The sequence below is a fragment of the Sceloporus undulatus genome, chromosome 3 (assembly GCF_019175285.1).
Source record: "Sceloporus undulatus isolate JIND9_A2432 ecotype Alabama chromosome 3, SceUnd_v1.1, whole genome shotgun sequence".
NCBI classification, from domain to species: domain Eukaryota; kingdom Metazoa; phylum Chordata; class Lepidosauria; order Squamata; family Phrynosomatidae; genus Sceloporus; species Sceloporus undulatus.
In genome coordinates, this window is record NC_056524.1 from 17,317,976 (window position 1) to 17,333,218 (window position 15,243).

The window sequence follows — 15,243 nt, forward strand, 5'->3', positions numbered from 1 at the left end:
GATGATGATGATGATGATGATGATGATGATGATGATGATGATGATGATGATGATGATGATGATGATGATGCAGCTAACAGAACAAGGCTGCTAACAAAAGACCCAAAACACATTGCAGAAATAATCCAGTTTGAGACCTGGCTCAGTTGCTAGGGAACCCTGGGAACTGTAGTTTGTTTTGGCACTGACACTGAGAAGGCTCCATAGCTCACAAAACTACAGTTCCCAGGATTCCCTAGCACTGAGGCAGGGCAGTTAAACGGTCTCAAACTGGATGGTTTCTGCAGTGTGTTTTGGACTCAGGAGGGATTGAATTTCTTGGCTATGTCAAAGTATGGAGCCTCTCTTTAGAAATAATGTTTCCCCTTCCGACAGTAAAAGGAAAAAAGAGGCCTCACACACTGGTTTAATGGCCACCACTCTTCTCCTGTAGCATCCTGGGATTTTTAGCTCAGCAAGGCATTCGGCCTTATCTGCCAGAGCGTGTCTCGCCGAACTACAAATCACAACTAACTTCCTTTAGTTAGTCTCAAAGGTGCTACAAGATCTCTTTGCATACAAATCCCAGGATTCCACAGGAGAAGAGTCATGGCCATTAAAGTGGTGTCAAGCTGTTTTATTTCTGTCGCAAAGGGGGAAATTCCAGAGAGATTTTGTACTGTAAACTCCTCTTCTGTTGCTGCTCAAGAGACCTATCCTCTATTGCTGTTGTTGTTATTATTATTATTATTATTATTATTATTATTTTCCTATACCCTGCCTTTCTCCCAACGTGACAGGGAGCGTCTAACTCTTAACAGCAATTTTTTTTAAAAAATACAGTATAAAAACAATGCAAAATTGAAAAATATAAATATAAATTTACAAAACAATTAAGCAGTTTCAAACGTTAAAACAGTTATGAATTAAATTTAAAATACAACATGTTGTGTGCCTTCAAGTCATTTCCAACTTACAGCAACCCTAAGACAAACCTACTCATAGCCCAAAGGCAGAAAGTAAGCCTGAAACTAAGATTCAGAGAAGCAAGCAGAAGCCTTGAGGTCTGATTCTTTGAGGTAGCAACTGATATTCCTTTGCTACGGCCCAGTCAGACAGGCCAAAATAAAGCTGCTTTGGGTCACTTTGGAGTTATGCTATTAAAATGACACATACATCTTAAAAGGCCAGAAGCTGCACCAAAGCTGCACTCCAGACCTTAGGACTGAACACAGCTTTGGCGTGGCTTTTGCACTCATAGGACTTATGCATCATTTAAATGGCATACATCCAAAGTGACAAAGCAGCTTTACTTTGGCCTGTCTGTTTGGGCCCTTTGGCCCTCTTCAGACTGGCCATTAAGGCCAGCCTAGGGGCGGAGGCGGGGCGTCGCATCCAGATGATGCACACCATGACTCCACCCCCAAGATGCCATGATGCTGTGCAGCTTTCCACACGGATAGGAGTATAGTGCCTACATTGGCAGGTGTAATAGTGCCACTCTATTCTGCTTTGGTCAGGCCTCAACTGGAATACTGTGTCCAGTTCTGGGCACCACAATCCAAAAAGGCTGTTGAGAAGCTGGAGCATATCCAGAGGAGGGTGACCAAAATGTGAAAGGCCTGGAAACCATGCCCTATGAGGGACAGCTTACGGAGCTGGGTGTGTTGAGCTTGGAGAAGAGAAGATTAAGGGGTGACATGATGTGTAAACTTACAGCGCTTTATAAATAAAGGTTAATAATAATAATAATAATAATAATAATAATAATGATAGCCATGTTTATATATTTAAACGAGCAAACATGTTTTCTGCTGCTCCAGAAACTAGGACACAGAGCAATGGATTTAAACTGCTGGAAAAGAGATCCCACCTAAACATTAGGAATTCTTCCTGACAGTAAGATCTGTTTGATGGTGGAATATGTTGTCGCCTTGGAGTGTAGTGGAGTCTCCTTTGGATGGATGGCCATCTATCAGGAGTGCTTTGATTGTGTCTTGTGTTTGAGTAGCTCCTCTTCTCTCACTCTCTCTTCCAAACTCTGGAACGACCTGCCGGATGAGATCCATCAGATAACATCATTAGACAGCTTTAAAAAAGCGGTCAAGACGGATCTCTTCCAGCAGGCCTTTCCAGATTAACCATCCCGGCCCAGGTTCCCTGATTCCCTCATTCCTCCCGTGGCCCCATCTTAGTGATGGTTGAGGATTAACAGAGGGATATCAGGATTTTTAGTTTTTAATTGTTGTTTTTATGCATTGATATTGTGTTTTAATATGTTATACTGTTTAATACTGTCTTAAGGGGGGGAGGGATAAAGTGTTTTTAATTGTCATATTTTATATTTTACTGTTGTTAACCGCCCGGATTGGTTTGCCAGAGGCCGGTATACAAATAAATATTATTATTATTATTATTATTATTATTAATACTGTACTCTTATCTTCCTAAAAAGCTTTGCAAAAAAAATGATGGGGATAATCCAAATATCTGGGTGGATTTTGCTACTGCCCTGCGTTTTCCAGAACTGTAAATAGTAATTATGGTATGCCTAATACTTAAAATTAGACTCAACTTTGGAGTATTTATTTTAAAAATGAAGAGAAAAGATGATTCACTTTTCTTTATTACTGGTATTATATAGAGATAGCACCTGCTCACAGTTTTTGCATCTTATGCTGTCATTAAAACCTGGCTTTACCTTTCAGTGAAGAGCAAAAAAGTAGAGGAATCTCACAGAATTTCTGACTCACCTCCCAAAATATAACACAGCAGACATGTACTGTATTGTAATATATCTTGATAAATATTCCCATTATATTACCTGAGACCATCAAAATGGGCTTTGAGTACCACAAGACCATTCTTATAGCACCACGTTTCAAATGCCTCTTTTTTTCTTGTCGGCTTTCTTCATTGTCCCATTTTCACATCTATACATAGAAATTGGAAATACTATGTCATGGATGTTCCTTACTTTGGTATTTGATGGTACATGGTTTCTTGGAAAAGGTTATAGGGTTTTCATGGGGAACAGGATTGCCAGCCGACAAGAAAATAACACAACAGCAGCACCCTAGTCTGATCTTGTGCCTTTCATAGCAGGTAAAAGTGGTAATGGTACTACTCTGTTCTGCTTTGGTCAAACCTCAACTGGAATACTGTGTCCAGTTCTGGCACCACAATACAAAAAGGATGTTGACAAGCTGGAGTGTGTCCAGAGGAGGGCGACTAAAATGGTGAAAGGTCTGGAAACCATGCCTTATCAGGAGGGACCTAGGAAGCTGTGTATATTTAGCCTAGGGAAGAAAAGGTTTAGAGGTGATATGATTATCATGTTTAAATATTTGAAAGGATGCCACACTGATGATGGAGCAAGCTTGTGTTCTGCTGCTTGAGAGACTAGGATAGGGAACAAAGCTACAGGAAAGGAGATTCTACCTAAACCTTAGGAAGAACTTCCTGATGGTAGGAGCTATTCAACAGTGGAACACACTGTCTCAGAGAATAGTGGAGTCTCCTTTGGGGGGGGGGGGTAAACAAAGACTGGATGGCCATCTGTCAGGAGTGCTTTGATTGTGTCTTCCTGAATGGCAGGGGGTTGGCCTGGATGGCCCTTGTGGTCTCTTCCGACTTATGATTCTAGATTCATGTGCAGAAATCAGATTAAGGTTTTCCAAAAGCACAGTGATGGACCTTTATCACCTGCTAAGTGTCTGCATGCTGGAAGCATGGTTTTGAAGTGGTTCTGCTGCCACTTAAATAATATGTTCTCTGGAATTCAAGTCCTTGGAGAGAACAACAGAGTCCTGTGACACCTTAAAAACTAACAATTAAATTATTATAGCATAAACCTTTGGCAGTGGAGGCTGGTGGCTTCAGTGTCAATAGCACACTTACTCTGCTCCAGGTGTTAGTTCAAACTTTAAAGGTGCTATCCAAAGAATTGAAACCTAGCTCCAAAGCAAGCTTTGCAACTTAGCTAGTTCATTTAACATTTTGACTGAAACCAGGAGCAGATTCACTGTTCCACAAACATAGGAGCCATTAGCTGAAATTGGCTTTGGAGATTATATCATACTTTATTTGAGTAATTTTCATCACAACCGGAAATACATAAGCATTATATTTAACTGTCTAAAAGTTAAACTCTAAAACTGAAAAGAGATGATTTTCTACTACTGGAAAATGGAAATTTTTCTTTGATGGTTACATGCCCTCCAGCCACTAGAATCTATTCCCATAATCAGGTACTCCATCTGGCTTCTATTTTTACCAACTCCATCACCTGAAATAACTTTCACGCTTTGCTAATATAAGAATTGTCCTCTTCCTCTTTACCTTTGTACCTACCAAAGAATCTGTGTCTTGCTCAAGGTCTGAGCAAAAGCTGGATAATAGTTAAAAGCTCTGCTGCCAAGGACTACAACTCATCCTGTGTCATCTTGTCCCCACAATCCTAAATGTAACCAGGCCTACCTAGTAAAATTTAATGAAGGTTCCTATATTCACCTGCAATTGAGATAGTTAGCTAAGTACAAACTTTGTTGTTTTAATTGGGTCTTTATATGGGGTGAAGGTGTAGTGGTTTGAGTGGAGGAAAACAACTTGGGAGATCAGAGTTCAATTCCTTGCTTGGCCATGGAAACTCACTGGGTGACCTTGGATAAGTCACATAGTCTCAGCTCCAGAAAACCCCATGATTTAGTCTTAAGGTTGCCATAAGTCAGAAATGACATGAAGGCACGCAACAAGATGGGTGAAGTGTATTTTTATCCTTATTGAAATAGTTTCAAATTATTTTATACATTTTAATTACTGGTGTCTCCATGTGGTAGCTTGTTTTACTGTGTTTATCTTTTCTTTTATCATCAGGCTTTTAGCTCTATCTTGTTTTAACCTTGTTGCAATCTCCGTCATAACAAATGGATGCCTGGATGGATGTGTTACCTAAATTGAAAGGGGTCTCAAGAGGGTACCCACAAACTGTATTCAATGGGGAAATTAGCACAACAGATAATAGTGAGAGGGCTTCAGTAACATAAAGCTGGGGTCTTAAGCCTTTGTATACCAGTTCTGAACCCAAAGAACTCCAAAATCAGGTTCCAAATTAATTTAGTTCCTTTTATAAAGGGGCATCTTCAGAGAATGCTTGCCTGGAAAGAACATGCCACAAACCATCCTGGGCATAAAATACTGTTTGAAAACACTGAAATTCTGGACCGTACCAACCATTACCATGTCAGGATGCGCAGGGAAGCCATTGAAATCTACAAACATCTGGACAATTTCAACAGAAAAGAGGAAACCCTTAAAATAAATAAGGTTTGGCTACCAGTCCTGAAAAATAGCAAGATAAAGACTCAACAAATGCAAATGAGAAATCTCCCAGCAGACAATGAGCACTATCAAGCAGACACTAATCCTCTTGTGCAGACCCTCACACCCTGAGGACTGCCATTAGCAACCAACAATACACATGCAAATCACTCCTGCCTTTCCAGGTCACACAGTATATATACCCAAGTCCTTTCCAGGCAAGCATTCTCTGAAGATACCAGCCACAGATGCTGGTGAAATGTCAGGAAGAAACTCTTCTAGAACATGGCCACATAGCCCGAAAACCTCACAAAAAACTGTGCCCTGAAGCCTCTCACCATAATCTTCATGTGGTCATTGACGAGGTCAGGGTCCACATAGGAACAATGAAGAGCCAAAAGCTGGGCATGCGAGTCTCTGTAAGCAACAATTTCTTTGCCTCCAACCAACAACATGTGTTTCCTGTTCTCAGAAACCATGTCAGGGTCAGGATCAAAAGCCAGTCCAGTCCTAGTTGCAGCAGAATTGGACATGACCACCAGCTGGATCAACTTAGGTGTCTGCTGACATTGGGCCTTAAGAGCGCCAGATTCTCTAGACAAAAAACATTTCATGTTATCTTTGTCCCTTAGTTGGCCCTGGCACTTAGAAGATGGCTGTTGATCAGGATGAGACAGTTGTGCCTTTGAAGACAATCTCGAGGTGACTCAGTGACTATTCATAGAATCATTGAATCACAGAGTTAGAAGAAACCACAAGGGCCATCCAGTCCAACTGCAGCTCTTACTGCATCATGGCAGAAGATGAAATCTGCTCAGACGCAGAAACAGTATATGCTTGTTGATAGCTTTCACTGCCAGCATCCATAGTTTTGTTTTGTTTTTGTGGATTTTTTCGGGCTATGTGGCCGTATTGTAGAAGAGTTTATTCATGATGTTTCAAAAGTAAACAAAGTCTGGCTACCAGTCCTGAAAAACACCTAAATCAAGACTCAGCATATGCAAATGAAAACCACCCAGGGTCAGGGTTTTTTCCAGGCAGACAATGGATCATTAATTAAACAGACACAAATCCTCTTTCCATATCCTCCCACCCTGAGGCCTTGCCATTCAACAACAGACCAACACACAGATTAACATGTAAATCACTTCCTCTCTACCAAGCGTTACACAGTATATATATACCTCACTCACTTCCATGCCAGCATTCTCTGAAGATGCCAGCTACAGCTGCTGGAAAAACTTCAGGAATAAACTCTTCCAGAACACAGACACGTAGCCCCCGAAAAAACCCATAAAAAACTACAGTGCATGCTTTCCCCAGGCACATCAGCAAGCATATGCCTAGTCTTTGGTCCCATATATCACAGAACACAACACCAACAAGAAAAGGAAGCTGCAGGAAGGAAGGAAAAGGGGAGATCCATATCAGCCCAGTTACATGAGCTTAAATCTGGATCCAGCTCATTTATTGCACTTCCACTTCCCAATGACTAGCATAGTGTGACTCATACAGTATAAGTCAACATGCTATGCTTTTAGCCAGAATCATTAAGAAATTTCAGTCATGGGCCCAGCTGAAGAATGTTAATATAGGTTTCAGAAGCTGGCGTGGAATGCAGGTAAAATCAGTTATGTTGAGAAAGAACATTGAATGTCACTGTCATTAAGCTCTACCGCCTGCTTCCCTGTTACATGCAATTACTCCCAAATTGTTCATGCCTAACTTGTAATTGGAAGAAAATTGGCATCATTCAGCTTAAAAAACAGAGCTAATTTGAGAAAATTGGCCAGCCCATTCCTGAGTCACTGCTTTTAACCTTGTGGGATGGAGCGAGGGTTCAAGTGGCACATGTGAATATTTCCACAAGGAGATCCTCAGTATAAAACTAGAGGCAGGGAATCATCTTCTGAATTACAGCTGCATCTCATCCATTCAAAACAAAGAGATAGCTGTGTTTGCATCATAAAACAACATCACAAATGCAGGCTCCATTTTAGGATAATAACTTTATATACCTTCCAACTGCTCTGATTTGGTAAAGACACCTCTGTTGCCACACTTTTTCAGTGCTTTTCAAATGTCTCATTTTTTTTCTCTTCCTCCCACTTTCCCCTTGTGTCCTAATCTTTTCTCAGTTGCTGCAAACTGAGTCCAAAGTAGCTTGCACTCAGTAAATTAAGCAGAGGGAAAGGAGCGGAGGGAGGAATCATTACCTTCCCAGTAGGCTAAGGCAAAAGCAAACTACTGCAGCATCTCTTATCTTGTGTATTCTTCCTCATTAATAACTTTTGGCCTGTCTTGACCTGTTCACATGTTGCTTGCTTACATATGCTCCAATTTTCATCTGTGAAATGTTGGAGGGTATGCCTTATAGGGCCAACTCTCCCCCCAAAAAGAATAGAAGAAAGCCCAAATTGTGTGCAAGTCTTACGTTCATCTCAAATTTCTTCCCAATTCCTTCTTATAATTCCCATTCCTGGACCTTTCTTTCATTCTACTTTCCCATCCCTCTAATTCTCACTACATAAACATCTTCCATATGGGGAATATCCATCCTACTTCTTTGCATTCTCCTCCTTCCTCCTCTATTCCTTATCTCACTAACTTTCATTTTTACTTAATTAAAACATTCATTAAAACACACACACACACACATTCTTCCACACTTCCTTCCTATCAGTATTGGTTCAATTTATGTTCAATTATGACTTTCTTTTAAAATCTCTAATTGTTGATACCCAATCTTCATTTTATTCAAGTTTTCTTTCCACAAGAACTTTCCCCCTTACAGCCTACAATTGTCTTTATTAAATAGTATATATAGGGGGCTGTATAAATGGGCAGCATGGAGCCACCCCTTTACTGGCCAAATGCTGAGGATACCATGGATGGCCAATAACACAAACAGATGGGTCCTTGAACAGATCAAGCCTGAACTCTCCCTGGAAGCCAAGAGGATCAAACTGAGGCTGTTGTACTTTGGCTACATCGTGAGACGGCATGAGTCACTTGAAAAGATATTAATGCTATGAAAGGTTGAAAGTTGTAGAAAAGAGGAAGCCACTTGTTAGATGGATAGATTCTATTAGGGAAGTTACAGGTATGAATTTACAGGAGCCAATCAAAGCAATAGAGGACGGGAGGGTGGGGAGCTTGGAGATATCTTATCCGCAGGGTTGACATGACTAGGGGTCAACTCAAAGCCAGTTAGTAACAACAATATCCACACTACTGAGTTATAGCAGTTTTATCCCACTTTGACTGCCATGACTCCACCCTAGGGAATCTTGGGATTCATAGTTCAGCCAGGCATTTGCAATCTTCTGCTAGAGGGTTCTAATACAGTGCACTGATAAGTGGGGTGTTTGAAATTCTCAGTTTTCAAACTAAAAATCTCTGGATTCCTTAGGATGTATCTATGGCAATGTAAGTGGGCTCCAGCTGCTATAACTAGCGCAGACACACTGAGTTATGACTACTTGGTATATTGTTATTAATTTTTTTTAAAAAAACTACAAACATAATACACTGTCTCTAATAAACCCTTCTTATTTGTTCATCATGGCCACTTCTCCCATATGATCAGCATGTAGGCGTTCTAGGAAGACTAGAGCCAAGAAGCTAAAAGCACAGTCATTATAAAAGGAACACCCTATACAGATTTTAGAAAGAAATTAATCCCACGGGGTTCCTGGTGGCGACGGATCCTTGGGAAGATTGTGAGGAATTTGAGTTGAGATTGGCACAGGTAGTGTTTAGCAGAGTACTGCTCACCATGGAAAAATTGTCACTCCACCTTTTTTGTGACTGAAAAAGAAGGGTGAATTACCTCTGCTGGAAGCTTCTATGAATGGTGACTCACCTTTTAAATAGGTGGTGGGGTGTGTGTGCACTGTTTGACATTAAAAAGAACATTTTTTTTCAAAACAGCAGTGAACTTCTAACTTCCAGTTTTGATTTTTGGATATTTTTGATAGTCTACATAGCTCCAGAGGATGCTATGACAGAAAACTGGCGCCAGATCAACCACAGTTGCCTACTTCTGCTTCAAAACATCCATCATCCAATTATCTAGGTCCATGTTGTTGTTGTTGTGTCGCTTCAAGTTGTTTACGACTTATTGCGACCATCATGGTGAAATTGATCACAGGGATTTTTGGCAAGTTTCTTCAGAGCGGGTTCACCATTGCCATGCTCTGGGGCTGAGAGAGGTTGCCCAAAGTCACCCAGTGGGTTTCCATAATCAAGCTGGGATTCAAACCCTGGTCTTCACAGTCCTAGTCCAACATTCAAACCACTACACCACACTGATTCTCAGTCAGGCTCCATACCCTCTAATAATAATTCATTGATATGGCCTCAAATTCCTCACAATCTTCCCAAGGATCCGTCGCCACGAGGAACCCCGCAGGATTAATTTCAGTCAGGCTCCATACCCTCTAATAATTCATTGATATGGCCAAGCAGCAATAGTGAGAATGAAGAGGGGGGGGGAGCAGGAGGAAGAGTGAGAAACTGGGAAATTTTAAAAGCACCTCAAAAACTGGACAACAGAGGATTACTCAGGATTGTCCTTGTTAGAGGGCATGCAGGGTCAGGTTGAGCTGGTACCACTCTGAGCTTCAGAAGATAAGGAATCCAATGGTTGTGGCAGAACAACTGAGGAAGGAGTAGAGCTCCTCTTGCACAAGACTTCTGTATCCAAAGTTTTCTCATCCAGCATCAGGACCCAGTGATCCATACCCTCCAACATTTCACAGATGACAACCACCGACACACATGGCCAAGCAACATCAGAGTGTGGTCAAGATGACAAACATTATTAATGAGGAAGAACAGACAAGCTTGGAGAGGTTTCAGCAGTTTGCTTTTGTCTTAAGAGCTTATCACTTGGGCAAATTTTACCTCTTCTGGCTTCAGTTCTGGATCTGGGATGCCCCCAGATGTTATCATAGCTAAATCACCACCAATCTAGGCATGATGCCACCACCTGGATGCATCCCCGGTTGAAGCCTTACTCAGCCCTCACTTTTTCAAAGTCGGGGAGCTTCCAACTTCAAAAAATGGCTGGCTGAGAGAGGCTTCGACCTGGGATGTATCCAGGTAGCAGTATTGTGGCGAGATCAGTGCCGATTTAGTTATGATAACATCCAAGGGCATCCCAGATCCAGAAGTGAAGCCAGAAGAGGTAAACTGGTTCATTTGCCCAAGTGATACGCTCCTAGATTTAGACTAGATTACCCACAACTTTGCCCTGTATCCACCTTCCAGATACAATCACTACAATAAATATTCCTGATCCCACCCTGTAATTCTCTAACAATCCCTTCATAGCTAAAATCTCTCTCTTCATTTCCAAAAAAGTAGGTCTCAGGTTTTGATCCAGAAACCTCAGAGTTTAGGATGATCCTGAATGGAAAGCCTAGACTTGGCAGTTACAAAATGGTGGAAGATACGTTTGAGATGGACATGCATCACAGAACTCATCCTTGGATCAATTCACAATTGAGAGATGAAAGGAGAGAAGAGGCTTCTCCCTGAACAACTGTAAGGCTTTTGGCCTAAATTTATTCATTTTTACCACCCTCTGCATCAAGAAGTTTATTCTTTTGTTTTACGTTCTTTGAACTTCATAGTCCTTGATAGTTTTTTTAAGCCTCCTACACCATACATGAATGTCAGCAATCAGGTTAGCTTGCTTACGTACAATTCTTAAAAGTCAGTTATATAAGTGCTGTGTGTGTGTGTGTGTGTGTGTGTGTGTGTGTAAGAAGAGGGGAGACTTTTTTTACTCTCCCCCCACAGCTGTATTTAAATCCCATAGCCCTTTTGATCAATAATGTTTAACATGTCCTCCAGAGCAGCATAAAACATAGCACTTAAAAATCTGACAGCATCCACCCTGCAGAAAGTGGTGCTGCGAAGGTAACAATTTAATGCCATAGGAAAGTGTGCTGTTATTTCTACCATTCGTAAAATACTTTTCAACTTCTTTTTTTTTAAATACTTATGCTGTTCAGTGTTTAAATGATAACAGAGGCTGTTTTTGTTTAGAGAGGGAAAAATACAAATGGATTCAGTGGGAGAGCATCTCTTTAAAAGAAAAGAAAAGAAAAGAAAAGAGACAGCAACAACATGAGAAATCTCCATTTATATGCCTACCTGGGACTCCATTATTCTTATGAATCTCCTCCATTTAAAAAAAAAAAAAAAAAAGCTGTCCATCTGCTTAATTCTAGATGAAGCCAGAATTAAAAGCAACAGTAATCAGGACCAGCATTAACGCCTGGCATCTGTGAGTACCTGCCAATGTCCTCAGGTGTACTGGCAGTGCCCACTGCTGATATCTGTCATAACTGCTCCCAAATTTTAATTCTGACCTGGCATTCCAACCAATACGAGTAATTTCCCACTGCTATTGTATTCCCAGTCACCATGTACAGACGTGAGAACTGGACAGTGAAGAAGCAGACAGAAAGAAAACCAACTCATTCAAAATGTGTTGCTGGAGAAGAGTACTTAGGATACCATGGATGGCCAAAAAGATAAACAAATGAGTCCTTGAACAGATCAGACCAGAGCAATCTTTGGAAGCCAATGATCAAGTTGAGGCTATCATACTTTGGCCACATAATGAGAAGACTTGGATCACTAGAAATAACAATAATGTTAGGAAAGACAGAAGAAGGAGGGGAAGAGCACAGACCAGATGGATAGACTCGACCAGGAAGGTTACGAGTATGGGCTTGCAGGACCTGACTAAAGCAATGAAATAAAGAGATACTTAGAGATGTTTCATCCACAGGGTCACCATGAGTCATAATCAGCTCAAGAGCGGGTAACATCAACAACAATGTTCACTACAGTTCTCTAAGGAGTGAGAAGTTCCAGAATCAGGCATCCAGAGTGCAGAGTGTTTATCCAGGTTTGGCTGCCTCTTGGTCATGGGAGGCCACTTGGACTTTGGTAATATGAGGCTGTCTTCCATATCCACAGAGTCTTATCCATTGATTCATGCATTCACAGCTTGAAAATATTTATTTATTTATTTATTTATTTATTTATATCCCATCTTTCTCCCAAAATGGGATTCAAGGTGGCTTACAACAACTTGAAAATACAAAAATAAAATTTCAATCATGAATAATATTCAAAAATATATAAATTCTAAAAAGCACACTTTGATTTTGCCCTCTTATGTAAGGGACACCATTTTATTATACATTGTATTTAATGGGACCTGAACATCTACTGATTTTGATCGCCACACAGGGGTCCTGGAACCAAATCCCAGCGGATACCAAAGGCTCACTATATTTCAATAGATAGGTAGATATTCATACATGAACGTGTCATCCTGTACTTCACAAGCAGCAAAATGCTCCTTATAAAGAATATGACCAGTATTCCGTATCAACTATTTTAGTATACAGGTATACCTCATTGAATGAAGGAGATGTGTTCTTGGCATTATTTCTTTAACAGGAAGTTTGGTACCAGAGACAGAAATAATAAGAAAAGAATCAGAAGGGGTTCCTATACAACAAAAAAGAAGAGCAATGCATTTCAGCATTTTTAAAAAAATTCTAACATGTGAAATTAAACAACCAGGCCAGGCAAGCCTTCCATATGTAAAGAAAAATATGTTGAACTTTCTAGAGAGCACTTGAAATCTTCTTCCAAAAGCCATCCAGGAATGACTTTTTCTTTCACGAGCATCCTGTTTTCTCTCTTTTGCTATTCATATACTCAGTAAGGTATTCTGGAGGCAGTTGTGTGTTTACGTTGCCTCTTGTAGCAGGTCCACAACTCTACAGTAGGATTAGCTAAACTCAGGGATTGTTTGCATTGTCTTCATTGTTTACGGCAGACATGCTACTGCAACCTGGAACTGAAATTCTTGTGTTTGTCCAGCCTTCTTCCACCAGCTTTCCAGTTTTGATGCTACTGAAAAAGTTCCAGCTGGACAGAGGATGAGGAAGAGAAGAATGGTTGGATAGGCACCTCCCTGGATCTTTTCAGAAAGAACCTTAAGACCTTTTTCTTTCACCAAGCTTTCCCCCCATGAGATGTGATATTATGCCCTCTCCCCCTATTGTGTAACGATTTTCGCAATGTTTTTGGATCAATTCAACCAAGCTGGCTGTGTAATAGCTTTTAATGGGATATTTTTTACATTGTTTTTATCGATATGTATGTATTTTTATGTTGAAATTTTAATCTGTATGCCGCTTTGATCATCGCGGACAATCAGGATAAAAATAAATCTATTATTATTATTATTATTATTATTATTATAAAAAGACTTTGCAAAAATGAATTTCTTTCGGCAGTATACAGACCGCCCCTTTGGGGCGGCCTGCACCCGGCCCTTTCCCCAACGGATCTGGGCCTCAGCTGCCACAGCGGCAGCTCTGAGGCCCCGACCCGCCGCTTTTCCAGGTTGTGGGGAAGCGGCAAAACGCCGCTTCCCCGTGGCCTGGAATGGGGTGTCCTTGGGGCTTCATGACCCAAGGACACCCCGACAGTGGCGGGGAACAAGAGAAAGGGGCCAGTCGGCCTCTTTCTCCTTTGTGTCACTGGCGCAGCCATGTAAAGGCTGCACCAGCGACACAAACAAAGGTAGGTGCTCCGTTTCAGAGCTCCTTCTGGCACCCTTCAGCGGCACCAAGACATCACATCCACACCGCCCCATTTGGAGGCGGCGCGGCTGTGATGTCGTAATGGCGGCGCCCATCTAGAAAGGGCGCCGCCATTACAACGTACTAGGGTTGCGGGGCATCTGGAAAGGATGCCCCAAGGCAACCCTAGTACGTGTGCAGGCCGGGACAAAGCGCCGGTCTGTACAGCGCCTCAGTTAACAAAGATTGGCCTGTACTTAACTAAGTAACTCCTCCTGGCTTGCCCTCTCCAAACTTGAAAAAAAACTTCATTAACTAGTGTTCCACTCACTGGAAGAATGGACCTTGTTCTTCCCATGAGGGTGATGCCCATCAAAGTAAGTTGAGGCATCTACTAACAGTTCTGTATTCACCATTGCTACTTAGTCACAATCGTGACACAGTTTTTATATATACATAACTAAGTAGTTGATACAAAACATTGCCCTGTACTTGGTGCACACTTTACCATTTTTCACAGATGAAAACTGGGACACATGTGGCCAAGCAACATCAGAGTATGGTTAAGGTTGCATAAGGTATTAATGAGGAAGAACACACAAGCTAGGAGATGTTGCAGCAGTTGCTTTTGCTTGAGTCTACTGGGAAGGGCAAGATTTTGCTCCCCACTCTCCTCTCCCCGCTAATGAAAAAATGAGTTTGATGAGTTAACTCAGTTTGAAGCAACTGAAATAAGCTGAGAGCAAAGGGATAAGGTCAGAGGAGAGAGAGAATTGGGACATTTTAAAAGCCGATGAAAAAGTGTGGCCCTTTTCATATGAGGGGTTTTGCCAGAGTCACTCCTGGTCCAACTATGCAAATTCACATTAAAACGTGATGTATTATCACACATGATTGCTTTCTATGGGGGGTCATTCTGAGGCGGATCTACAGTCAATCCGAAGTGACTCCTCACTTTGTGAATTTAGTAACAAGCGAATTCACAAAAATTGTTTTCAAGCTCACTTCGATTTCAATCCGAATTGGTCTGGTGTGGAATGCAACTTTGCCTCCGTCCTGGTACACCCCCCAAAACCTCCAAGGTCCCACGTTTCCCATGAGGCGGCGCTGCAATTTTGCACCATTTGCTTCTGGTACTCCATCTGCTTCCATTGCTGCCAAGGGGGAAATGCTACTGGGGAAGGAATGTATTTACATTTTAATGTGGACAGAGCTGAGGATTGGCGGTGGGTGCTGGCTTAAATGCAAAACGGACTCCAGAGCCCATAGAAAAGGTTGCTAGTTAGGATGAAAAAACAGACTCCAAAGCCGATAGAAACGA

General features: G+C 41.4%; 1 protein-coding gene across 1 annotated transcript in view; it reads right to left on the minus strand.

Moving 5' to 3' along the window:
• SLC36A4 (solute carrier family 36 member 4) overlaps positions 1–15,243 on the minus strand; it is a 203,330-nt gene that overhangs the window by 174,872 nt on the left and 13,215 nt on the right. The gene's annotated exons all lie outside the window — the stretch shown is intronic.